This window comes from Loxodonta africana, chromosome 7 (assembly GCF_030014295.1).
Source record: "Loxodonta africana isolate mLoxAfr1 chromosome 7, mLoxAfr1.hap2, whole genome shotgun sequence".
Taxonomy (NCBI): domain Eukaryota; kingdom Metazoa; phylum Chordata; class Mammalia; order Proboscidea; family Elephantidae; genus Loxodonta; species Loxodonta africana.
This window is the reverse complement of record NC_087348.1, coordinates 89,233,387-89,258,510: the sequence shown is the minus strand read 5'-3', so window position 1 is coordinate 89,258,510 and position 25,124 is coordinate 89,233,387. Positions and strand designations below refer to the sequence as shown.

Genomic DNA, 25,124 nt, shown 5'->3' with positions numbered 1-25,124 from the left:
GAGGAACCTGGAAGGCATTATGCTGAGCGAAATTAGTCAGAGGCAAAAGGACAAATATTGTATAAGACCACTATTATAAGATCTTGAGAAATAGTAAACCTGAAAAGAACACATACTTTTGTGGTTACGAGGGGGGGAGGGAGGGAGGGTGGGAGAGGGTTTTTTTATTGATTAATCAGTAGATAAGAACTGCTTTAGGTGAAGGGGAAGACAACACTCAATACATGGAAGGTCAGCTCAATTGGACTGGACCAAAAGCAAAGAAGTTTCCGGGATCAAATGAATGCTTCAAAGGTCAGCGGAGCAAGCGCGGGGGTCTGGGGAGCATGGTTTGCGGGGACTTCTAAGTCAATTGGCAAAATAATTCTATTATGAAATCATTCTGCATCCCACTTTGAAATGTGGCGTCTGGGGTCTTAAATGCTAACAAGCAGCCATCTAAGATGCAGCAATTCGTCTCAACCCACCTGGAGCAAAGGAAAATGAAGAACACCAAGCCCACATGACAACTAAGAGCCCAAGAGACAGAAAGGGCCACATGAACCAGAGACCTACATCATCCTGAGACCAGAAGAACTAGTTGGTGCCCGGCCACAATCGATGTCTGCCCTGACAGGGAGCTCAGCAGAGGACCCCTGAGGGAGCAGGAGATCAGTGGGATGCAGACCCCAAATTCTCATAAGAAGACCAAACTTAATGGTCTGACTGAGACTGGAGGAATCCCGGCGGCCATGCTCCCCAGACCTTCAGTTGACACAGGACAGGAACCATCCCCGAAGACAACTCATCAGAAATGAAAGGGACTGGTCAGCGGGTGGGAGAGAGATGCTGATGAAGAGTGAGCTAATTATATCAGGTGGACACTTGAGATTGTGTTGGCAACTCTTGTCTGGAGGGGGGATGGGAGGATAGATAGAGAGGGAAGCCGGCAAAATTGTCAAGAAAGGAGAGACTGAAAGGGCTGACTCAAGACGGGGAGTGTAAGTGGGAGTAGGGAGTGAGATGTATGTAAACTTATATGTGACAGACTGATTGGATTTGTAAACGTTCACTTGAAGCTTAATAAAAGTTATTATAAAAAAAAAAAAAAAGAGACTTTAAAGTTAAATCTAACATAAAGGTTAAGGAAGGACATTATATAATGATTAAAGGGACAACATACCAGTAGGATATAACCATATTAAATATTTATGTGCCCAATGACAGGGCTTTAAGACACATAAAAGAAACTCTAACAGCATTGCAAAGCAAGATAGAAAGCTACACAACACTACTAGAAGACTTCAATACACCACTTTCAGTGAAGGATAGAACACCCAGAAAGAAGCTCACTAAAGACATGGAAGATCAAAATGTTGCAATCAATCAACTTGACCTTATAGATATATTCAGAACACTCTATCCAATAGCACACAAGTATACTTTCTTTGCCAATGCTCTTGGAACATTCTCTAGAATAGACCACATATTAGGTCATAAAGGAATACTTAACAGAATCCAAAACTTAGAAATATTACAAAACATCTTCTCTGACCGTAAAACCATAAAAGTAGAAATCAGTACCAGAAAAAGAAATCAAAGGCATGGAAACTGAACAACACATTGCTCAGAAACTACTCAGTTATAGAGGAAATTCAGGACAGAGAAAAGAAATTCATAGAGTCAAATGAAAATGAAAACACTTCCTATCAGAATCTTTGGGACACAGCTAAAGCACTCCTCAGAGGGCAATTTATAGCAAAAAAATGCACACATACAAAAAGAAGGGCCAAAAACAAAGAATTATACCTACAACTTGATTAAATAGAAAGAGAGCAACAAAAGAAACCCTCAGGCACCAGAAGAAATGAAATAATAAAAAATTAGAGCAGAATTAAATGAAATAGGGAACAGGAAGACAATTCAAAGATTTTAACAAAACCAAAAACTGGTTCTTTGAAAAGATTAACAAAATCTATAAACCATTGGCCAAAATGACAAAAGAAAAAAGGAGAGGAAGGAAATAACAAGAATAAGAAATGAAATGGGCAATGTCCCAACAGACACAAGTGAAAATAAAAGAATAATACCAGATTACTATGAAAAATTGAACTCTAACAAATTGGAAAACCTAGAAGATATGGGCAAATATCTAGAAACACATTACCTACCTACACTAACATAAATAGAGGTAGAACAACTAAATAAACCCATAGCAAAAGAAGAGATTAAAAAGGTAATTAAAATGTCGCAACAACAACAACAAAAAAAAAACAGGGCCCTGATGGCTTCGCTGGAGAATTCTACCAAACTTTCAGAGAAGAGTTAAAACCACTACTCCTAAAGGTTATTTCAGAGCATAGAAAAGGATGGAATACTCCCAAACTTATTCTATGAAGCCAGCATAACCTTCATACCAAAACCAGGGAAAGATATCACAAAAAAAGAAAATTACAGAACAATATCCCTCATGAACTTGAATGCCAAAATGCTCAACAAAATTCTAGCCAATAGAATCCAATGGCATCTCAAAAAAATTCACCATGAACAAGTGGGATTCATACCAGGTATGCAGGGATGGTTCAACATTAGAAAAATAATCAATGTAATTAACCATGTAAACAAAAAAAGATAAGAATCACACGATCTTATCAACTGATACAGAAAAGGCATTTGACAAAGTCCAACACCCATTCATGATAAATACTCTCAGCAAAATAGGACTAGAAGGAAAATTCCTCAACATAATAAAGGACATTTATACAAAGCCAACAGCCAACATCATCCTAAATGGAGAGAGTCTGAAAGCATTTCCCTCGAAAACGGGAACCAGAAAAGGATGCTCTTATTCACTATTATGCTTGAGGTCCTAGCCAGAGCAATTAGGCTGGATAATTAAAGTGCACCCAGATAGACAAAGAAAAAAGTAAAAAGCAAAAGTATCTCTACTTGCAGATGACAACCCTAAAGAATCCTCAAGAAAACTACTGAAACTAACAGACAAGTTCAGCCGAGTATTGGGGTACAAATAGACATACAAAAATCAGTTGGATTCCTCTACAAGAACAAAGAGAAAGTCAAAGAGGAAATCACCAAATCAATACCATTTACAATCCCCCCAAGAAGATAAAATAATAAAAAAAAATACATAGGAATAAATCTCACCAGAGTTGTAGAAGATCTATACAAAAAAAAAAAAAAAACTACTAGACACTACTGCCAGAAACCCAAAGAGACTTGCATAAGTGGAAAAACAAATCTTGCTCATGGATAGGAAGATGCAACATTGTAAAAATGTGTCTTCTACCCAAAGCAATCTATAGATACAATGTAATCGTGATCAAATACCAATGACATTTTTTAATCAGATGGAGAAACAAATCCCCAACTTCTTATAGAAGGGAAAGAGGCCCCAGATGAGTAAAGCATCGCCAAAGAAAAACAAAGTGGGAGGCCTCACTCTACCTGATTCTAGAACCTATTATATGCTCACAGTAGTCAAAATAGCCTGGTACTGGTGCAACAACAGATACATAGACCAACGGAACAGAATTGAGAATCCACACATAAATCCACCCACATGTGAGCAGCTGATATTTGAAAAAGGCCCAAAGTCTGTTATACAGGGAAAAGACAGTCTCTTTAACTAATGGTGCTGGCATAACTGGATACACATTTGCAAAAAAAAAAAAAAAAGAAAGAAAAGAAACAAGACCCATACCTCATACCATGTGGAAAAACTAATTCAAAATAGATCAAAGACCTAAATATAAAATCTAAAACAATAATGATCGTGGATGAAAAAATAGGGACAATGCTAGGAGCCCCAATACATGGCATACACAATATACAAAACCTTAGTAACACTGTACAAACAACAGAAGAGAAACTAGTTAACTGGGAGTTCCTAAAACTTGAACATCTATGGTCATCCAAAGACGTCACCAAAAGTATAAAAAGATTACCTACAGACTGAGAAAAAGACTCTGGCTATGATAATTCCTACCAGCACCTGATCTCTAAATTCTATGTGATAGTGCAAATACCAACAGAAAGAGAAATGACCCATTTAAAAAATGGGAAGGATATGAACAGCCACTTCAGCAAAGAAGACATTCAGGCTGCTAACAGATACATGAGGAAATGCTCATGATCATTAGCCATTAGAGAAATGCAAACCAAACTGCAATGAGATACCATCTCATCCCAACAAGGCTGGCATTAATCCAAAAAACACAAAATAATAAATGTTGGAGAGGTTGTGGAGAGAATGGAAAACTTATACACCATTGGTGGGAATGTAAAATGTTACAAATACTTTGGAAATTTATTTGTCACCTCCTTAAAAATCTAGGACTAGAACAACCATAGGATCCAGCAATCCACTTGTGGGAGTATATCCTAGGGAAATAAAAGCTTTCACAGGAACAGATATATGCACACCCATGTTCATTGCAGTACTGTTTACAATAGCAAAAGGGCGGAAGCAATGAAGGTGCCCATCAAACGATCAATGAATGAATGGATAAATTAACTATAGTATATTCACATAATGGAAAACTATGCAATGATTAAAAACTGCAATGAATCCGTGAAACATAACATGGAGGAATCTGGAAGTTATTATGCTGAGTGAAGTCAGCTGCAAAAGGACAAATACTGTATGAGATCACTCTTATGAGGACTGAAGAAAAAGTGTAAACACAAAAGAAAATATTTTTTGATGGTTATGAGGGTGGAGAGCCAGGGAGAGGGGAATTGATTAATTAGATAGGCAACGAGAACTATTTTACGTGAAGGGAAAGACAACACACTGTACAGGAGAGGTCAGCACACCTGGACTAAAACAAAAGCAAAGAAGTTTCCTGCATACAACTGAACTCTTCAAGGTCAGAGTAGTAGGAACAGGGTTTGCAGACCATGGTTTCAGGGGATAACTAGATCAATTGGCATAATAAAACCAATTAATAAAACATTCTGCATCCCATTTTGGTGTCTGGGGTCTTAAACACTAGCAAGTGGCCCTCTAAGATGCATCAGTTGGTCTCAACCCACCTGGAGCAAAGGAGAATGAAGAACACCAAAGACGTAAGGTAAAGATGAGCCCAAGAAACAGAAAGGGCCACATAAACCAGACTCTCCATCAGCCTGAGACTGGAAGAACTAGGTGGTGCCCAGCTACCACATATGACTACCCTGAAAGGGAACACAACAGGGAATCCCTGCTGAAGCAGGAGAACAGTGGGATGTTGTTCTTGGGTGCCGTCGAGTTGATTCTGACTCATAGTGACTTTATGCACAACAGAATGAAACACTGCCCTGTCCTGTGCCATCCTAACAATCGTTATGCTAGAGTTCATTTTGCAGCCACCATGTCAATCCACATCGCTGAGGGTCTTCCTTATTCATTGTCCAGTTTTCACATACATATGATGCTATTGAAAACACCATGGCTTGGGTCAGGCGCACCTTAGTGTTCAAGGTGACATCTTTGCTCTTCGACACTTTAAAGAGGTCCTCTGCAGCAGATTTACCCACTGTAATATGTCTTTTGATTTCTTCACTGCTGCTTCCATGGATTGTGGATCCAAGTAAAATGAAATCCTTGACAACTTCAATCTTTTCTCTGTTTATCATGATGTTGCTTATTGGTACACTTGTGAGGATTTTTGTTTTCTTTATGTTGAGGTGCAATCCATACTGAACGATGTGGTCTTTGATTTTCATTAGTAAGTATTTCAAGTCCTCTTCACTTTCAGCAAGCAAGGTTGTGTCATCTGCATAACGCAGGTTCTTAATGAGTCTTCCTCCAATCCTGATGCCCTGTTCTTCTTCATATACTCCAGCTTTTTGGATTATTTGCTTAGTTTACAGGTTGAGTAGTATGGTGAAAGAATACAACCCTGATGCATACCTTTCCTGATTTTAAACCAATTAGTATTCCCTTGTTCTGTCTGAACAACTGCCTCTTGATCTATGTAAAGGTTCCTCCTGAGCACAATTAATTGTCCTGGAGTTCCCGTTCTTAGCAATGTTATCCATAATTTGTTATGATCCGCACAGTCAAATGTCTTTGCATAGTCAATGAAACACAGGTAAACATCCTTCTGGTATTCTTTGCTCTCAGCCAGGATCCATGTGACATCAGCAATAGTATCCCTGGTTCCATGCTGTCGGTGATAGGATAATATCCATATGCCTACAAAGAAGACCAGTTAATAGGACTATTATTCAAATGTACGCACCAACCACTAGTGCCAAAGATGAAGAAATAGAAGATTTTTATCAGCTGCTGCAGTCTAAAATTGATCGAATATGCAATCAAGATGCATTGATAATTAATTGGAATGGATTGGAATGTGAAAGTTGGAAACAAAGAAGAAGGATCAGTAGTTGGAAAATAGGGCCTTACTGATAGAAACAATGCTAGAGATCATTTGATAGAATTTTGCAAGACCAACGACTTCTTCATTGCAAATACCTTCTTTCACCAACATAAACGGTGACTATACACATGGACCTCACCAGATGGAACACACAGAAATCAAATTGACTACATCTGTGGAAAGAGGTGATGAATAAGCTCAATATCATCAGTCAGAACAAGGGCAGGGGCCGAATGTGGAATAGACCATCAATTGCTCAACTGCAAGTTCAAGCTGAAACTGAAGAAAATCAGAGCAAGTCCACGAGAGCCAAAATATGACCTTGAGTACATCCCATCTGAATTTAGAGACCATCTGAAGAATAGATTTGATGCCTTGAACACTAGTGACCAAAGACCAGACGAGTTATGGAATGACATCAAAGACATCATATATGAAGAAATCATTGAAAAGACAGGAAAGAAAAGATCAAGGCAGATGTCAGAGGAGACTCTGAAACTTGCTTTCGAACATTGAGCACCTAAAGCAAAAGGAGGAATTGATGTAGTAAAAGAATTGCTCAGCAGATTTCAAGGGGTGTCTGGAGAAGACAAAGCAAAGTATTATAATGAGGTGCAAACAGCTGGAGATGGAAGGCCAAAAGGGAGGAACATGCTCGGCGTTTCTCAAGCTAAAAGAACTGAGGAAAAAATTGAAGTCTTGAGTTGCAATACTGAAGGATTCTATGGGGAAAATCTTAAATGACCCAGGAAGCATCAAAAGAAGATTGGAGGAATACACAGAGTCATTATACAAAAAAGATTTAGTCGGTGTTCAACCATTTCAAGAGGTGGCTTATGATCAGGAACCGATGGTACTGAAGGAAGAAGTCCAAGCTGCTCTGAAGGCATTGGCGAAAAACAAGGCTCCAGGAATTGATGGAATATCAACTGAGATGTTTCCACAAACAGATGCAGCCCTGCAGGTGCTCACTCATCTATGCCAAGAAATATGGAAGACAGCCTCCTGCCCAACTGACTGGAAGAGATCCATATTTATGCCTATTCCCATGAAAGGTGATCCAACCGAATGTGGAAATTATAGAACAGTATCATTAATATCACTGGCAAACAAAATTTTTCTGAAGTACATACAAAAATGGCTACAGCAGTATATCAACAGGGAACTGTCAGAAATTCAGACTGCTTTCAGAAGAGGACGTGGAACCAGGGATATCATTGTTGATGTCAGATGGATCCTGGCTTAAAGCAGAGAATATCAGAAGGATGTTTACCTGTATTTTATTGACTACGCGAAGGCATTCGTCTGTGTGCATCATAACAAATTATGGATATCATTGCAAAGAATGGGAACTCCAGAACACTTAATTGTGCTCATGAGGAACCTTTACATAGATCAAGAGGCAGTTGTTTGGACAGAACAAGAGGATACTGTTTGGTTTCAAGTCAGGAAAGGTGTGTGTCAGGGCTGTATTCTTTCACCATACCTATTCAATTGTATGCTGAGCAAATAATCCAAGAAGCTGGACTATATGAAGAAGAATGGGGCATCAGGATTGGAGGAAGTCTCATTAACAGCCTCCATTATGCAGATGACACAATCTTCCTTGCTGAAAGTGAAGAGGACTAGGAGCACTTACCAATGAAGGTCAAAGACCACATCCTTCAGTATGGATTGCACCTCAACATAAAGAAAACAAAAATCCTCACAACTGGACCAATGAGCAACATCATTAAAAATGGAGAAAAGATTGAAGTTGTCAAGGATTTCATTTTACTTGGATCCACAATCAACAGCCATGGAAGCAGCTATGAAGAAATCAAGAGACACATTGCATTGGGTAAATCTGCTGCAGAGCACCTCTTTAAAGTGTTGAAGAGCAAAGATGTCACCTTGAAGACTAAGGTGCACATGATCCAACCCATGGTATTTTCAATCACATCACGTGCGTGTGAAAGCTGACGATGAATAAGGAATACCGAAGAACTGACACCTTTGAATTGTGGTGTTGGCGAAGAATATTGAATATACCACGGACTGCCAAAAGAAAGAACAAATCTGCCTTGGAAGAAGTACAACCAGAATGCTTGTTATAAGCAAGGATGGCGAGACTGCATCTTACATACTTTGGACCTGTTGTCAGGAGGGATCAGTCCCTGGAGAAGGACATCATGCTTGGTAGAGTACAGGGTCAGCGGAAAAGAGGAAAACCCTCAACGAGGTGGGTTGACACAGTGGCTGCAAAAATGAGCTCAAGTATAAAGGGTTGTAAGGATGGCCCAGGACCAGGCATTGTTTTGTTCTGTAGTGCATAGGGTTGTTATGAGCCGGAACCAACTCGATGGCACCTAACAAGAAGAACAACGGCGTGCTCTTCTGAAACCGGCCTGAATATCTGGCAGTTCCCTGTCAATATAGTGTTGGCAGCTATTTTTGAATGACCTTCAGGAAAAATTTTGATTGTGTGTGATATTAATGATACTGTTCTGTAATTTCCGCATTCGGTTAGAGCACTTTTCTCAGGAATAGGCATAAATATGGATCTCTTCCAGTCAGTTGGGCAGGAAGCTGTCTTCCACATTTCTTGGCGTAGACAATTGAGCACCTCCAGGGCTTCATTTATTTGTTCAAACAACTCAAATCGTATTCCATCAATTCCCGAAGCCTTGTTTTTCACCAATGCCTTCAGAGCAGCTTGGACTTCTTCCTTCAGTACCATTGGTTCCTGATCATATGCTACTGCTTGAAATGGTTGAACATCGACTAATTCTTTTTGGTATAATGACTCTGTGCATTCCTTCCATCTTCTTTTGATGCTTCCTGTGTCCTTTAAGATGTTTCCCACAGAATCCTTCAGTATTGCAACTCAAGGCTTGAACTTTTTCTTCAATTCTTTCACCTCGAGAAATGCTGAGTGTGTTCTTCCCTTTTGGTTTTCCATCTCAAGCTCTTTGCACGTGTCATTATAATACTTTACTTTGTCTTCTTGAGGCGCCCTTTGACATCTTCTATTCAGTTCTTTTACTTCAATTCTTCCTTTTGCTTTAGCTGCTCGACATTCGAGGGCAAGTTTCAGAGTCTCCTCTGACATCCATCTTGGTCTTTTTTTCTTTCCTGTCTTTTTAATCACCCCTTGCTTTCTTCATGTATGATGTCCTTGATGTCATTCCACAACTCGTCTGGTCTTTGGTCACTAGTGTTCAAGGCATCGAATCTATTCTTCAGATGGCCTCTAAATTCAGGTGGGATATACTCAAGGTCATATTTTGGCTCTCTTGGACTTGCTCTGATTTTCTTCAGTTTCAGCTTCTACTTGCATACGAGCAATTGATGGTCTATTCCACATTCAGCCCCTGGCCTTGTTCTGACTGATGATCTTGAGATTTTCCATTGTCTCTTTCCACAGACACAGTCAATTTGATTTTTGTGTGTTCCATCTGGTGAGGTCCATGTGTATAGTCACCGTTTATGTTGGTGAAAGAAGGTATTTGCAATGAAGAAGTCGTTGGTCTTGCAAAATTCTATCAAATGGTCTCCGGCATTGTTCCTATCACCAAGGCCATGTTTTCCAACTACTGATCCTTATTCTTTGTTTCCAACTTTCGCATTCCAATCACCAGTAATTATCAGTGCATCTTGATTGCATGTTCAATCAATTTCAGACTATAGCAGCTGATGAAAATCTATTTCTTCATTTTTGACCCTAGTAGTTGGTGCATAAGTTTGAATAGTAGTCACATTAACTGGTCTTCCTTTTAGGCATATGGATATTATCCTATCACTGACAGCTTTGTACTTCAAGATAGATCTTGAAATCTTCTTTTTGACGATGAACGCAACACCATTTCTCTTCAAGTTGTCATTCCCAGCATAGTAGACTATATGATTGTCAGATTCAAAATGGCCAACAGCAGTCCATTTCAGCTCACTAATGCCTAAGGTATCGATGTTTATGTGTTCCATTTCATTTTTGAGGATTTCCAATTTTCCTAGATTTATACTTCGTACATACCACGTCTCAATTATTAATGGATGTTTGTAGCTGTTTCTTTGCATTTTGAGTCCTGCCACATCACTGAATGAAGGTCTCAAAAGCTTTACTCCATCCATGTCATTAAGGTCAACTCTACTTTGAGGAGACAGCTCTTCCCCAGTCATCTTTTGAGTGCCTTCCTACCTGGGGGGCTCATATTCTGGCACTATATCAATATTCTTTTGGTATTCATAAGGTTTTCACTGGCTAATGCTTTTCAGAAGTAGACTGCCGGATCCTTCTTCCTAGTCTGTCTTAGTCTAGAAGCTCAGCTGAGACCTGTCCTCCATGGGTGATCCTGCTAGTATCTGAACATGTAAGCCCCCACAGTATGACAAACTGACAGACAGGTGGGGGAACAGTGGGATGCAGACCTCAAATTCTAGTAAAAATGATCAGACTCAATTGTCGGAATGAAACTAGAGGGATCCAAGAGGTCATGGTCCCCGGACCCTTTGTTAGCACAAGACTAGAACCATTCCCAAAGCCAAATCTTCAAACAGGGATTGTACTGGAGTATAAGACCAAAAATGATACTGGTGAGGAGTGAGCTTCTTGGTTCAAGTAGACAGATGCGACTATATAGGCAACTCCTGTCAGAGGCAAGATGACAAGGTGGAGGTGTACGGGAGCTGGTTGAATGGTTCGGTGAATACAGGTTGGAGAGGAGGAGTGTGCTGTCTCATTAGGGGAAGAGCAGCTAGGAGTATATAGCAAGGTGTGTAGAAGTGTTTGTATGAGTGACTGACTTGATTTGTAGGCTTTCACTTAAAGCACAATGTAAATAAGTAAATGAACATAGTCTTCTTAATTGTTATGATAAATAGATAAAGATAAAGGAAAGAGATTCTTTATATCTGGAAATTAGAACATTGAACATTAGATATATTCTAAACAAAACACCTAATAATTCTTCAGATGATTCAAGTGTATGTAATTAACTTCTGTTACACGCCATCTTCGTTTGCAGACTTGTAAAACCATTATCTTCTCCACCATAGTTCTGAAAATCAAGTGCCTCTACCAATGCATATTATCTCATTTGGGAATAGGGTTATGTTTGTTATGCTAATGAGAACATATCCTTGTAGAGTGTCTCTTAAATTTAATCACTTTGAGATATAAAAGGCAGCATAGACAGAGATGAGCGATCACAAATGGAAGAAAGATGCTATGTGGAAACATCCAAGGAAGGAGGAATGCTGTAGCTAGAGAAACTGAGAGCAGTATTTTTCCAGGGTAAATAGAGAGGGAGTCTTCTCCTAGAGTGGGTTCCTTGAATTTAGACTTTTATTCTCTAAAACAGTGAGGAAGTAACATTTTGTTTATAAAAACTACCCGCTTGTAGAATTTCTGTAATAGCAGCACTAAGAAACTGAGATGGTCATGCAACTAACTCAGTACAAACTCCTCAGTTTGACATTCAGGACTTTCCCCACATTGGCCATTATCAGCTACCCCTGTACTCCCAATATTTTAACCAGTCACATTGACTATAGGATGCTGAGTCAAGATAAACTGGAGTAACGTGGTATAATGTCTTAGAACCTCCTCTTCTCCTCTGGAAAATAGGGGCGATAATATGTATTTATTAAAGAAAACTCAACCCATCCCGTATTTAAACTCGACTCTTAACCCTTCCCAGTAACTAACAACTGATGATGAAAATGAAAGCTCTGGGAAAAGTTGAAATATTTACTTAAACCTTAACTAGCCTATGGAATGCCGCCACAGAAAGTTAATAAACCAATCCAATCTAAAGCCTCACTTTTAATATCCCACCTTTTGCTGATTAAGTGAATGACAACCAATCATTTTAAGTCTTCCTTTTGGAAAATCCCCTAACAGTTTGTACTGTTTATAAGCTTGTCAAAATTGTAATCTGAAGAACTTATCTCATTGAAGGGTTGTTCAGTGTTTGGAAAAAGTTTTTTTGCACCCAATAAAATATTTTAACTCTAGTTGACTTATTGATCAGATTTAAAGAAAAAAAAATTTTTTTTGAGTTTTTGGTGAAAGTTTACACGGCAAATTAGGCTCCCATTTGACAATTATTGCATATATTGTTCAGTGACATTAGTTACATTTATCATAATGTATCAACATTCTCTTTCATTGTGTTTTGTTTGTTCCATTTCCAATACTCATGTTACACTGCCTATTTGTCTTCTCATCTTTGCTCTTGAGTAATTGTTGACCTGTTGGTCTCTTATTGATGGCTGTTAAATAGAGCACCCATCCTTCAGGTAAGATCCATTATTTTGTATGCCACTGTGTTTTTTCTGTAAAAGGTGATCCAAGAACATAGGCTTTGTTCTAGGTTTAAAGACCTTCTCAGGGGAACAGTCTCAGGGGTCCTCTGTTCTCTATTGTTAAAGTTTGTCTGGCTTTTTAAAATAAATATTTAAATTCTGCTCTACATTTTTCTCCCATTCTATCTGGGATCACCTACTGAGACCTAACTCAGAACAATTAGTGGTGGTAGCCGGGCAACATTTTGTTTTTCTGGTTTCAGAGTAGATGAGGCTCTTGTTTATGTAGACTTGTTTCTTCTCTGAGTTGTTGGTTACTTTATTGTTGTTCGCTCCTGGCAAGGAGGAGCCCCATCATTGTGTCTTCGATGACCACTCACATGCTTTTAAGGCCCCAGATGCTACTTATTTCACAAGGATGTAGGTCATGATATTTGTGAACAGTGTTGTGCCAATTGACTGAGTTGTCCCATGAGATGATGGTCCTAAGCTTATAAACCCAGAAAACTGAACCTGCCAGGAAGTGACATTTCTTACTCAATTGTAAGGCTGAGATAACTGTAAGCCAGATAACAGAACAGTTTTCCTGGGAGGGCTTTGTAAAAATTGGCTGCATAAAATCTACCTGAGATCCTTAAAGGTGTCTGGTCATGTGTGATTCTCAGGGAATCATTTTTAAAATATGCCATTCTAGTCAAAGCTTGATGACATAACCAGCTTTCCCAATTATGTCCTCTTAACCATGACGACAGATTCTTATTCAACTTATGTTTATAACTACATTGCCAAGAAAATATGAATACTCATTAAGCGTTTTCCATTTCTGGAGTAATCAGGCAGAGAGAAAAAGATATATGTCTAATAAATTCTTCTGAGAAGTTATTTAAGATAAAAGAAAGAGATTCCTTATATCTGGAAATGAGAACATTGAATATTAGCAATACTGCAGACAAAACCCATACTAATCCCTCAGATCACCCAGGCCTATGTAACTGTTTTCTGTTGCCCTCCATCTTGGGTTTGCAATCTTGTGAATCCATTAGCTCCTCCACCATAGTTCCGAAAATCAAGTGCCTCTACCAGTGCATAGTATCTCATTTGGAACCTTTATTATGCTAATGAGAACATATCCCTGTAGAGCTTGTCTTAAACTTAATCACTTTGAGATAGAAAGAGCAGCATGGACACAGACAGGAGTGAGCACCAAAGGAGGAAAGATAGATGCCATGTGGAAATCTCCAAGGAAAGACGAATGCCAGAGCTAGAGAAGCTGAGACAAGGATTTTCCTCAAGGATGTATAGAGAGGGAGACTTCCCCTCGAGCCGATTCTCTGAATTTACACTTTTAGTCTCCAAAACAGTGAGGGAATAAATTTGAATTTATTAAGGCCACACTCTTGTACTATTTCTGTTATAGCAACACTAAGAATCTAAGATACTAGTGCCACTACTTAAGTATAAACTCCTCATTTGGCATTCAAGACTCCCCCCAAATTGGCCTTCATCATCTACCCCCGAGTACTCCTATTACTTTAACCAACGTCATGTTTATATCTCTCTCAGCATGGGCTGCATATTTCCCCGTGTATACTTTTAAAAACCTCTAAATGGCTTCCTATGATCTGGGCCTGACAGAATCCTACACATCTTCTAGAGAAGTTTTTTCTGCTTCTGGCAGTATTGGCATTCTGGGCCACATGGTTCTTTGTAGTGGGCCAAAATCATATGCATTGTATGATGTTTAGCAGCATCCTTGGCCTCCTTTATCTGTTGTTGTTAGGTGCTGACAAGTCAGTTCTGATACGTAGTGACTTTATGTACAACACAATGAAACACTGCCCAGTCCTGTGCCATCCTCAAATCATTGCTATGTTTGAGCCCACTCTTGCAGTCACCGTGTGATTTCCTCTCATTGAGAGTCTTCATTTTGTATGCTGACCTACCACCTTTTCAAGCATGATGCCCTTCTTCAGGGACTGGTCCCTCCTGATAACATGTCCAAAGTACTTCAGATGAAATCTCACCAACCTTGCTTGTAAGGTTGTAGTACTTTCTTCCAAGACAGGTTTGTTCATTCTCTCCCTCTACTGGATAGCAGTAATAAGCCCTCTCCCTAGTTGTGACGAACAGAAATGTCTCAAGACATTGCCAAATTCTCACCCCAAGTTGAGAATCTCTGTTCTAGTCCCATCCCAAACGACATCTTGATAAAAACTTTTTGGTACAATTCTCTCCTCTCCCTACTTAAAATATTTTCTGTGGTTTTTTATTTTCCTTTGTATTTGAATCATACTGTGCCTTATTATTATCGTTATATTTGACCACGAATTCTTTTCACTTTCTTTTACTTGTGTTTTTGTGCTTTGGAGTCCAAGGTGTGCAATTTAAAAAGAAACCAAAAGAAAAATACCTTAGGCTCTGCAGTCAAACACCTGTGCATTAGACCCTCGGAGCTTATTCACTGTATGACCCTGGATAGGGTATTTAATCTCTCTTATCCTGTTTTCACAAGTAAAAAGAGGATAAAATGTTCAAGTGGAGATGAATTAGGTATTAATTTTAAGCACAGCACCTGTCAGAAGCTGGCAACTGGAAGCAGTTTAACAGAGAGATTTGAGTCGGGCCTTGGGGTTTTGATCAGCAGATCCCTCCCTATGCCCTGGGAAGATGTTGCTCATCCCTGTGTCTCTAAGCCAGGTATGGAGCAGTGGAGATTAGAAATTGTGAGGAAGGGGTGTTTGTGCTTACGGGTCAGGTTGGGGAGTGGTGGGTAGAGGTTGCAGTTAGATGCTGGCCTCAGGCATGTGAAGAGCTGTTTCCTGGAGGTCTAGGCTCCTCTTGCATGCCAGCCACCTTCCCAGTCATTCTCCAGAGCTGTGGCCCTGAAATGTGTTCACTGTACGTTATCATCAGCCATAGCCTGGAGTCACAACAACTATAGGCTATGGAGATAAAAAACTGGGCTAACCAGATATAATGTCTCAGAACCTCCTCTTTTCTGTCAAACGGGGGTGAGATACATGTCTATTAAAGAAAATTCACACCCTCCCCTATTTAAACTTAACTCTTGCCCTTCCCATAATCTAAAAATTGATGATTACAACGTAAGCTTTGGGAATAATTTAAAAGACTGGATATATTGTAACTAGGCCACAGAATGCAGAAACACAAACTTAATAAAACAATCCAAGATAAAGCACTAATTTTAATAACCTAGATCTTGCTGATTAAGTGAATGACAACAATTAATTTTAAATTTCACTTTAGGAAAATTCCTCACAACTTATACTGTGTATAAGCTGATCAAAATTGTAATGTGAAGAGCTCATGTCATTGCAGGAGTGGTTTGTATTTGGAAATGTTTTTTGGGCCTAATATAATCTTTTAAGTCTAACTGACTTATTGATCAGGTTTTTAAAATAATATTTTACTAAGTTTTTGGTGCAAGTTTACACAGCAAGTTAGGTTCCCATTCGAAATTGTGCAGAAATTGTTCAGTGGAATTAGTTACACTTATCACAATATGTCAGCAATTTCTTTAATTGTGTTCTGTTCAATTTCAAGTACTCCTGTTTCTCTGCCCCCTAATCTTTTCATCTTTCTTTTTGAGTAATTGATGACATTTGGTCTCATGCTGATGGTTGTTAAGTACAGCACCCGTCTTATGGCTAATATCCTTTATTTTGTGTACCACTCTGCTATTTCACTACAAGGTGATCTCAGAGGACAGGCTCGGCTCTAGGTTTAAAGAGTGTCTCAGGGAGTTCTCTCTTCTCTACTCTTCCAGTTTGTCTGTTTTTTTAATTTTTTATTTTTATCTTTTAATAAGAATTGTAGTTCTGCTCCACATTTTTCTCCCATTGTATCTGGGACCTGCTACTGTGGCTCCTGTCAGAATGGTCAGTGGTTATAGCTGGACACAATTTAGCTCTTCTGGTCTCAAGGTACATGAGGTCATGGCTCTGTAAACTTGTTTCATCTCTGAGCTTTTGGTTACCTTCTTACTCTGTTGCTCCTGGTGAGTAAGACACTTAGATATGTCTTAGATGACCAATTTCAAGCTTTTAACACCCCAGAGAGTACTCGTTTCTCTGTAATGTAGCTCATGATTTTGTGAACTGCGCTATGCCAATTGACTGATCTATCCCATGAGATGATGGTCCTAAACTTTCAAACTCAGAAAACCAATCTTGGAAACTGTTTGATTATGTCTGTGAAGTATCTGTATTAGTGTCTTCAATGAATATTTGTACCTGAACCCACATATTTCTGTGAACATGTACCCATAGAGATAGGTCTATCTATTCTCACCTGTGTGCACACCTGTACCTACCTGTATACCAATATGCTTGTATCCATCTATATGTGCTCAAACACTCAATTTTTCTTTCTTCTGTGCTCATTGCATCCATGTTCCTTACCACTTTTCCAATAATCAAAAAATAGTAAAAATAACAAGTCTCTTATCTAATGCTTAGTTTCTCCTCCCTCCCCCCCTCCCTGGTAACCCCTAATGAACTTTGGTCTCTCTCTATATATCTATTCTTGTCTTCTTGTAAAAGAGGAATCAAACAAAGCTTATGCTTCTATGCTTGACTTATTTCACTTAGCATTATACCCTCCAAATCTATTCATTTTATAATGTTTTGCAGACTCATCATTATTCTTTAGGTTGCATAGAATTCCATTGTATGTATTTACCACAGTTTGCTTATCCATACATCCATTGATGGGCACTTCAGTTGTTTCCATTTATTTCCTATTGTGAATGAAATGATAATGAACATATGTGTGCATATATCTGTTTGTGTCATTGTTTTTCAGTCTCTAGGGTCGGAATCCACTCAACAGCAACAGGTTTGGTTTCAATTTGGTTAGGGTTATAACTAGGACTGGGATTGCTAATTTTGTGTTGAAATAGTCCTAGTTTTGAGAAAATGCCATGCCATTTTCCAAAATGACTGTAATGGTATCTTTGGCTGGGTTCTCTAGATAAGCAAAACCAGTAAAGTGTATAAATATGTATATAGAGAGATTTATATCAAGGAAACAGTTCAAGTGATTGTAGAGGCTGGAGCATCCCAAGTCCATGTGTCATGGATTGGATTGTGTCCCCCCAAAAAGGTGTCAACTTGGTTAGGCCATGATTCCCAGTATTCTGTGTTTGTCCTCCATTTTGTGATTGTAATTTTATGTTAAAGAGGATTAGGGTGGGACTGTAACACCACCCTTATTTAGGTCACCTCCGTGAGCCAAAGTAAAGGGAGTTTCCCTGGTGTGGAGCCTGTACCACCTTCTAACTCTCAAGAGATAAAAGAAAGGGAAGCAAGCAGAGAGTTGGGGACCATATACCACCAATAAAGAAACACCAGGAGCAGAGTGTGTCCTTTGGACCCAGGGTCCCTGGCACCTGAGAAGCTCCTCAGTTAGGGGAACATTGAGGACAAGGACCTTCCTCCAGAGCTGACAAAGACAGAAAGGCTTCTGCTGGAGCTGACACCCAGATTTTGGACTTTTAGCCTACTTTACTGTGAAGGAATAAATTTCTCTTTGTTAAAGCCATCTACTTGTGGCATTTCTGCTATAGCAGCACTAGATGATTAAGACACCGTGGATCAGGATAGAGGTTTCTCTGGATTTATGTAGCTGCAGGAACTGGCAAACCCAAGATCAGCAGGTCAGAGAGCAGGTCTCCTGCTCTCAGGCTGAAGATGGATGAATCTGAAGAACTGCAGATAACCTGATAGCTTATGTCCCAAGAGCCAGAGGTCAGATGAACAGGAGGCAGCTGCAGGATCCAGAGTGAGCAAAAAAGCTAGAACATCTGCTTATATTTGGATGTAGGCCACACCCCCAAGGAAACTCCCTTTCAACTCACTGGCTAGTCACAGCAGATTCTATCATGGGAGTGATCACATATAAACACTGAGAATCATGGCCCAGTCAAATTGACACAATCTTAATGATCACAGTCTACCCCTTGTCAACATGGCACAGGTAAACATATCCTTAAACCATACATAATCTCTGAATAAAGACAATGATAAATCATACTTGCCCCTAAGATGATACAACTAACACAAACACAAATAAAAATGCACTAGCAGTTTTACATCTTATATTTTATAAGTGAAGAAAAAAATATTTGATGCATACATGATGACAGGGGAAATGGTAAAACCAGTGAATTCTTTGAGCATGGGACCATTGCCACACTTCATTTGCTGTGAAGCGTGTCCCTTGATCTGAGGCAATGCTGTGTGGTATACTATGTTGGTGGATAAGAATTCTGTAAGTCCACGAATGGTAGTTTTGACAGAAGCATTGTGGGCAGGGAAGGAAAATCCATATCCAGAGTAAATACCTACTCCAGTAAGGACAAAACACTGCCCTTTCCATGAACAAAGTGGTCCAATGTAATCAACTTGCCACCAAGTTGCTGGCTGATCTCCTCAAGAGATGGTGCCATATCAGCAAATTAGTGTTGCTTTCTGTTGCTGGCAGATTGGGCACTTAGGGGTGACTGTAGCCAAGTTAGCCTTGGTGAATGGAAGTCTATATTGCTGGGCCCATGCATAACCTCCAGCCCTGCCACCATGGACACTTCGTTCATGAGCCCATTGAGCAATGACAGGAGTAGCTGGGAAAAGAGGATGACTGGTTTCCACAGAACATGTTATTCTACCCACTTGATTGTTGAAATCGTCCGCTGCTGAGGTCACCCTTTGGTGAGCATTCACATGAGACACAAATACCTTCACTTCTTTGGCCCATTCAGAGAGGTGTATTCACATACCACTTCCCCATAAATCCTTGGCTCCCATTTTCCAATCATGTTCTTTCCAAGTCCGTGATCATCCAGTCGGACCATTGGGCACAGCCCATGAATTAGTAAATACTCACCATCCGGCCAGTCCTTGTTCCAAATGAAGTGAATAACCAGGTGCACTGCTTGAAGTTCTGCCCGTTGAGAGGATTTTCCTTCACCACTGTCCTTCAGGGAAGTCCCAGAAAGGGAGTGTAATGTTATTGCTGTGCACTTTCAAGTGGTGCCTGAGTATTGCACAGAGCCATCTGTAACCAGGCAGGGGTTTTCTCTTCCTCAGTCAACTTATAATAACGATCTCCCCATGAGGCCATAGGTGCACACATGGAGATGGAAGGTAATGTGACAGGAGTTGGGACCATGGGCATTTAGGTCACTTCCTCATGCAACTTGTACCTTCAGGTCCTGCTCAGGCCTGATCTCATATATACCACTTGAATTTAATGATGGAGTGCTGCTGTGCATGTTCAAATTTATGGCTCTGTTGTTCAGACAACACCCAATTTATGATGGGCAGATCAGGCTGCATGGTGAGTTGGTTTCCCATAGTTAAGTGTCAGTCTCTACTAAGGCCAGGTAACAAGCCAAAAGCTGTTTCTCAAAAGGAGAATAGTTATCTGCAGAGCATGGCAGGGATTTGCTCTAAAATTTGCAATGTGATTCACCAATAGAGGCCTGCCAAAGACTCCAAACAGCACCTCTATTTGCCACTAACACTACAAGCACCATCGGATCAGCTGGATCATATGGCCCAAGTGGCAGAGTGGCTTGCACAGCAGCCTGGACCTGTTGCAGAGCATTCTCTTGTTTTGGGCCCCATTCAAAACTAAGAGCCTTTTGAGTCACCTGATAAATAGGCTGGGGTAGCACACCCAAATGAGGAATGTGTTGCCTCCAAAATCCAAAGAGGCATACTAGATGTTGCACCTTTTTTTTAGTTGTGGGAGTAGCCAGTTGCAATCACCTACCCTTCAGTTTAGAAGGAATATCTCAACATGCCCCACACCACTGGACCCCTGCAAATTTCACTGAGGTGGAATGTGCCTGATTTTTATGGGATTGATTCCCCACCGTCTAGCACACAAATGTTTTATCAATAAGTCCAGAGTCATTGATACCTCTTCCTTACTAGGTCCAATCAGCATAATGTCATCAATGTAATGGACCAGTGTGACGTCTAGTGGAGGGGAAAAGTGATCAAATTCCCTTTGGACTAAATTATGACTTGAAGCTGGAGAGATGATGTAGCGCTGAGGTAAGCAAGTGAAGGAGTATTGCTGTCCTTGCCAGCTGAAGGCAAACTGCTCCTGATGGTCCTTTGAAAGAGGTATGGAGAAAAAGGCATTAGCCTGATCAATAGCTGCATACCAGGTACCAAGACCTGTATTAATTTGTTCGAGCAATGAAACTACATCCGGAACAGCAACTGCAATTGGAGTCACCACCTGATTAAGTTTTCGATAATCTACTGTCATTCTCAAAGATCGATCTGTTTTTCACAGGCCAAATAGGTGAGTTGAATTGGGATGTTGTGGGGATCACCACCCCTGCATACTTCAAGTGGCACTAATCTCTGCAATCACTCCAGAGATGTGGTTTTTTTTTGTTTTTTTTTTTGATTTACTATTTTCCTAGGTATAGGCAGTTCTAATGGCTTTCATTTGGCCTTTCCTGCTGTAATAGCCCTTACTCTATTTGTCAGGGATCCCATGTGGTGGTTCTACCAGTTGCCGAGTATATCTGTTTCAATTATGCTTTCTGGAACTGGGTAAATCGCTGCCAGATGGGTTCAGTGACCCAATGAACCTTCTATGGGTTGGACTTGAGCCAAGACTCCATTAATGCCCTGACCTCCACATGCCCTAACTCTGACTGGTGGGCCAGAATGACTTTTTGGTTCTCCTGGATTAGTGTCACTCCAAGCCAGTATCCAGTGTTGTTGTTGTTGTTAGGTGCCCTGAAATCAGTTCCGATTCACAGGAACCCTATGTATCACAGAACAAAACATTGTCTGGTCCTGGACCATCCTCACAATCATTGTTATGCTTGAGCCCATTGTTGCAGTCACTGTGTCAATCCATCTCTTTGAAGGTCTTCCTCTTTTCCACTGACCCTGTAGTTTACCAAGCCTGATGCCCTCCAAGAATGATATCTTCTTACACCATGTCTAAAGTATGCAAGACTCAATCTCGCCATCCTTGCTTCTAAGGAGCATTCTGGATGCACTTCTTCCAAGACAGATTTGTTCCCTTTTTTTGACAGTCCATGGCATACTTAATATTCTTCGCCAGCATCACAATTCAAAGGTGTCAATGCTTCTTTGGTCTTACTTATTCATTATCCAGTTTTCACATGCATATGATGCAATTAAAAATACCCTAGCTTGGGTCAGGCACACCTTAGTCTTCAATGTGATATCTTTGCTTTCAACACTTTAAAGAGGTCCTTTGTAGCAGATTTGCCCAATGCAATGTGTCCTATTATTTCCTGACTGTTGCTCAGATGGCTCTTGATTGAGGATCCAAGAAAAACGAAATCCTTAACAACTTCAACCTTTTCTCCATTTATCATGTTGTGGCTTATTTGTCCAGTTGTGAGGATTTTTGATTTCTTTATGTAGAGATGCAATCCATACTGAAGGCTGTCGTCTTTAATCTTCATCAGGACTTGCCTCAAGCCCTCTTCTCTTTCAGCAAGCAAGGTTGTGTCATCTTCATAATGCATGTTGTTAATGAGTCTTCCTCCAATCCTGATGTCCCATTCGTCTTCATATACTCCAGCTTCTCAGATCTTTTCCTCAGTATACAGATTGGGTAAGGTGAAAGGATATACCCTAATGCACACCTTTCCTGACTTGAAACCAATCAGTACCCCTTGTTCTGTCTGAATAACTCCCCCTTGATCTACCTACAGTTCCACATGAGCACAATTAAGTGTTCTGGAATTTCCATTCTTTGCAATGTTATCCATAATTTGTTATGACCCACACAGTCGAATGCCTTCCCATAATCAATAACACACCGGTAAACATCCTTCTGGTATTCTCTGCTTTAAGCCAGGATCCATCTGATATCAGCAATGATATCCCTGGCTCCTCATCTTCTTCTGAATCTGCCCTGAATTTATGGCAGTTCCCTGTTGATATACTGCTGCAGCTGCTTTTAAATGATCTTCAGCAAAATTTTGCTTTCATGTGATATTAATGACATTGGTGGATATTTTCTGCATTCGGTTGGGTTACCTTTCCTGGGAATAGGCATAAATATGGATCTTTTCCAGTCAATTAGCCAGGTAGCTGTCTTTCAAATTTCTTGACATAGAGGAGTGAGCACTTCCAGTCATGTGTCTGTAGCATCTCAATTGATATTTTGTCAATTCCTGGAGAATTGTTTTTCAACAATGCCTTCAGTGCAGCTTGACTTCTTCCTTCAGTACCATCAGTTCCTGATCAAATGCTATCCCCTGAAATGTATGAACATTGACTAATTCTTTTTGGTATAATGACACTATGTATTCCTTCTATCTTGTTTTGATTCTTCCGGTGTCCTTTAATATTTCCCCTGTAGAATCCTTCAATATTGAAATTTGACCCTTGAATTTTTTCTTCAGTTCTTTTAGCTTGAGAAATGCCAAGCATTTTCTTTCCTTTTGGTTTTCTATATCCAGGTCTCTGTATGGGTACTTGTCATTAGAATATTTTATTTTGAAATATTCTGTTCAGCTCTTTTACTTCATCATTTCTTCCTTTTGCTTTAGCTACTCAACCTTAAAGAGCAGATTTCAGTGTCTTCTCACACCCATTTGGTGTTTTCTTTCTTTTTAATGACCTCTTGTTTTCTTCACATATGATGTTCTGGATGTCATTTGACAACTGGCCTGTCATTGGTCATTAGCCAATATAGATGTAAAAATTCTCAAAAAAAAAAAAAAAATTCTAGCTAATAGAATTCAACATCATACAAATAATAATAATAATACACCTCAATCAAGTAGGGTTCATACCAGGTATGCAAGGATGATTCAACATTAGAAAATCAAAGTAACCACATGAATAAAATAAAAGATAAGAATCATCTCAATCAATGTAGAAAGGCACTTGATAAAGTCCAATACACATTCTGGAGAAAAACTCTCAATAAAATAATAATAAAAGGGTAATTCCTCAACATTATAAAGGCATCTGTACAGAACCAACAACCAACATAATTCTCAATGGAGAGAGGCTGAAAAGATGCCCCTGGAGAACAAGAACAAGACAAAGATATCCTTTATCATCACTTCTACTTAATATTGGGCTGGAAGTCTTAACTAGAGCAATAAGGCTAGAAAAGAAATAAAGTGCATTCAAATTGGTGAGGAAGAAGTAAAACTATCCTTATTTGTGAATGATAAGATATGATATGTACAGAACCCAAAAGATTCTACAAGAAAATTGTTGGAACTAATAGATTCAGCAGACTAGCAGGATACAAGATAAACATAAAAAAATCAGTTGGATTCCTATACACCTGTAAAGAGAACTACAAAAAGGAAATCAGGAAAGCAATGTTATTTATAATAGTCCCTAAAAAAGTAAAATACTTAAGAATAAATCTAACCAGGACTGTAAAAGTCCTATACAAAGAAAACTATCACTACTACATGAAACCAAAAGAGACCTACATAAATGGAAAATCATGCCATGCTCATGGATAGATAGACTCGACATGGTGAAAATGTCAATTCCACCTAAAGCAATCTACAAATACAGTGCAATCTTGACCCAAATACCAATGATGTTCTTTGACTAGATGGAAAAACTAATCATTACTTTTATATGGAAAGGAGAAAGGCCCTGGATAAATTAAGCACTACTGAAGAAGAATAAGTAGGAGAACCCACACTACCTGACTTCAGAACCTACTATACAACTATGACAATCAAAAGATCCTGGTACTGGAACAACAGACATATTGACCAATGGAACAGAATCAAAAACCCAGATGTAAATCCATCCACCTAAGGCTACCCGACCTTCAACAAAGGCCCAAAGCCAATTAAATGGTGATAAGACAGTCTTTTTAACAAATGTTGCTAGAAAAACTGAGTGTCCATCTCTAAGAAAATGAAACAGGATCCAGGATCCATACCTCCTGCCATACAGAAAAACTGATTTGAAATGGATCAAAGACCTAAATATAAAATCAAAAACTATAAAGATAGTAGAAGAAAACATAGGGTCAATGCTAGAGGCCATAATATAAAGCATTAATAGCTTACAAACCATAACTAACAATACACCAACCCAGAAGATAAACTAGATAACTGGGATCTTCTAAAAATTAAAAACCTATGCTCATAAAAGACTTAACTAAAACTGTTAAAAGAGACCTACAGACTAGAAAAAAAATTCACTATGACATTTCCAACAAAGGTCTAATATCTGTAGTATATACAAAAGTCCTACACCTCAACAACAAAAAAGACAATCCACTTAAGAAATGGGCAAAGGGTATGAACAGACACTTCACCAAAGACGTTCAGGCAGCTAACAGACACATGAGGAAATGCCATTAGCCATTAGAAAAATGCAAATCAAAATTGCAATGAGATACTGTCTCACCCCAAAAGTACCAGCACAAATTAAAAAAAAGAAAAGAACAAATGTT

At 39.4% G+C, this 25,124-nt stretch overlaps 1 pseudogene; it reads right to left on the bottom strand.

Moving 5' to 3' along the window:
• Positions 1-20,951, bottom strand: part of LOC111747674 (NADH-ubiquinone oxidoreductase chain 5-like) — a 125,724-nt pseudogene extending 104,773 nt beyond the window's left edge.
• Between the last annotated feature and the right edge of the window lie 4,173 nt (positions 20,952-25,124).